This window comes from Leopardus geoffroyi, chromosome B2 (genome assembly GCF_018350155.1).
Source record: "Leopardus geoffroyi isolate Oge1 chromosome B2, O.geoffroyi_Oge1_pat1.0, whole genome shotgun sequence".
Lineage (NCBI taxonomy): Eukaryota > Metazoa > Chordata > Mammalia > Carnivora > Felidae > Leopardus > Leopardus geoffroyi.
The window spans coordinates 56,705,960-56,709,391 of record NC_059332.1 but is presented as its reverse complement, the minus strand read 5'-3'; positions in this window follow the sequence as shown (position 1 = coordinate 56,709,391).

Here is a 3,432-nt window from a genome sequence, read left to right as displayed (position 1 = left end):
TATAATGACAGAAAAGTACTATTTTAAAAGGTATATACTGCTAACAAAAAGTGAATGAGAGAGTTATTATTGGATGAGATTTCTATCAACTTTCTGGAAAAAGAAAATCTGATGGAAGATGTTGACTGTTGAAGCAGAAGGATAGAAATCTTATGTAGAACACATGAAAGGTGATCCATTTAAAGAAGGGGCAATTTATGGCAAAGGTTGTTAATGTTCCCCAACATCTATTTTGTCTTTCTTCCTCTTGGTAATTAAAGGACGCTGACATCCAGCTCCCATTCTTAACAAGGAATGTGTCTCAGCTAGAGATTTTATATCCCAGCTTTCCTTGTAACTAAAGGCAACCCTGTAGCTAAATGCAGACCAATGAGATGCAAGCAGAATTTGTTGTGTAAAACTTCTGGGTGAAAATCTTAAAAAGAAAGATGATTCTGATTCCCCCGCCTTTCCCTTTTAGATTGGCAGGAAAATGGCAACAACCAATCTCCTAGCTGGGAGTCTATGGATAATGTCATGGAGTGGAGTCACCCATCTGCCATGAATTACCCACAAACTCCTGGTCTTTTATGTTAGAAAGAAATTAACTTCTCTTTCTCTGAAGGATTGTATTTTGGAGTGTCTTTGTTAAAACAGCTTAGCTTCAACCTAACCAATATACCATTTTACCTGACAAAATCCCAGACAGGCTCCAGATCATGAGAAAATAATAACTAAAAATAATAATGAGAAATTGGGCTAAAAATATTATTATTTTGTAATTATATTTTTCTTAAAGTTTATTTATTTATTTTGAGAGAGTGGGGAAGGGGCGGGGCAGAGAGAGAGGGAGATAGAGAGAGGGAGAGAGAGAGAGGGAGAGAGAGAGAGAGAGAGAGAGAGAGAGAGAATCTCAGGCAGGCTCCACAATGTCAATGCAGAGCCCCACATGGGACTTGAACTCACAAACCATGAGATCATGTCTTGAGCCAAAGTCAGATGCTTAACAGACTGAGCCACCCAGGCACCCCTATAATTCTTAAATAGAAAATTTGTTCCCCCTCACTCCACCCCTATAACATTCTCTTCCTCAAAATCTTCATCTGCAGTCTGTTAACGTAGGAGGAAAAATGAAGGGCTGTTCTTTTTGGAAATTAAACCCATTCTTAGTGAAGTGATAGGATAGTTACATTTAGATTTATGCAAGGCAAGAATTAGAGTGAGTTGGGTGAGAGTGTGGTCAAGGGAGGCAAGCAGAGGTTTGGATCCTGTCTTTATTTAAAATATTGACATTTGGGGGCACTTGCGTGGCTCAGTTGGTGAAGCGTCCAACTTTGGCTCAGGTCATAATCTCACGGTTCAAGGGTTTGAGCCCCACGTTGGGCTCTGTGCTGACAGTTCCGAGCCTGGAGTCTGCTTCAGATTCTGCATCTCCCTCTGTCTCTGCCCTTCCTCTGCTCATGCTCTCTCTCTCTCTCTCTCTCTCTCTCTCTCTCTCTCAAAAATAAATAAATATTAAAAAAACTAAATATTGACATTTTTCACCATGTTTTTTTGCATTAATTTTGATTTTTTAAAATATTGTTTTAAAATTATCTTGATAACTAAGTGTGTGTGTGTGGGGGGGTTTGTTTGTTTGTTTGGTTTTTTGTTTTGTTTTGTTTTTGGTCACCAATCCACACTCTGTGCCAGAGCTAAGTGCCCCACTCACTCCCTTCTAGCTCCAGCCAGGGTTTCATCAACCCAATGTTCCTATAGATCATTTAGATCTCTTCCAATGGTAAAAATGACTCACTGACAGCTCACTTTAAGTAAATTCTCTTAGACAAGCTCAATACAGATGTGAAAAGGTACTAATTTTCTTACTCTTTTGTTTTTAATTATTTTTTCATGTTTATCAGAATTGTCCAAATATTTTCAAAACTAAATTACTAACAACTTTGTGTCCAAATGATTTGGATACCAGTTACTTCTTATTTCTCAATTTTAGCTAAAATATATTGATTTATTTATTCAATAATGACAGAAATTTAGCTACTCTGTACTCTACCCAATATCTCAGTGCTCCCAATATAAGTATATTATATTTTTGTTTAATAGTCAGTATTTATTTTATTTTTACTATGTGAACATGTTTCACTGTTAAACCGAATAGTATAACAAAACTGTGTTTCTTTTCCTTTTTACTATTTTTTGTTTTCCTTTATTATTTACACAGTTTTCTTTAAAAAAATTTTTTTTTCTTTTTTTTTTTAATATATGAATTTATTGTCAAATTGGTTTCCATACAACACCCAGTGCTCATCCCAAAAGGTGCCCTCCTCAATACCCATCACCCACCCTTCCCTCCCTCCCACCCCCCATCAACCCTCAGTTTGTTCTCAGTTTTTAACAGTCTCTTATGCTTTGGCTCTCTCCCACTTTAACCTCTTTTAAAAAAAAAAATTTTTAACGTTTATTTATTTTTGAGACAGAGAGAGACAGAGCATGAACGGGGAGGGGTAGAGAGAGAGGGAGACACAGAATGGGAAGCAGGCTTCAGGCTCTGAGCCATCAGCCCAGAGCCCGACGCGGGGCAGAACCCACGGACCGCAAGATCGTGACCTGAGCTGAAGTCGGACGCTTAACCGACTGAGCCACCCAGGCGCCCCTACATAGTTTTCTAATAAATGCTAGGTAGAAGGGATACTTTTGGGTCCTTAAATCTGAAACATATCTTAATTCTACAAGTATATTTAAATGATGCTCTGACAGGCTGTAGGTTTCCAGATGGAAAATTATTTTCCCTCAGAAATGTAAAGGTGTTATTTCCCAATTTTTCACCTGGAGTATCTGTTGACAATGTAGATGCCATTTTTATTCCCATTTATTTTCATATGATCCAGACTTTTTTTTTTTCCTGTTAAAACCTTTTAAGTATTCCTTTACTGCTGGTTGTGTAAGATTTCATGATAGTGTGACTTTAATGGGATTATTTTTCATTATTTGTGCATTCCATGGACATTTTCAGTTCTGAAAAATGTTCGCTTTTTAAAGTTTATTTATTTATTGGGGGACGGTGAGCAGAGGGCCAAGGAGATAAAATCCCAAGCAGGCTCCATGCTGTTAGTACAGACAGGGGGCTCAATCTTATGAACCATGATATCATGACCTGCGCTGAAACCAAGAGTTGGACTCTTGACCAACTGAGCCACCCAGGTGCTCCCGAAAAGTGTTCTTGTATTATTTCTTATATATTAATAATTTCCTCCTCACTATTTTTTTTATTTGTCTTTTCTGTAACAACTATTTTGTTATTGAACTTCTTTTATTGATCCCTAGTTTTGTGTCTTTTAACTTTACACTCTATTTTTTTTTGGAGGTTACTTTTGGGGGAAACTTCTTGGAATTTATCTTCAAACTCTTCTATTAAATATTTATTTTTTTACATCACAAGAATAACTTCCACAACTG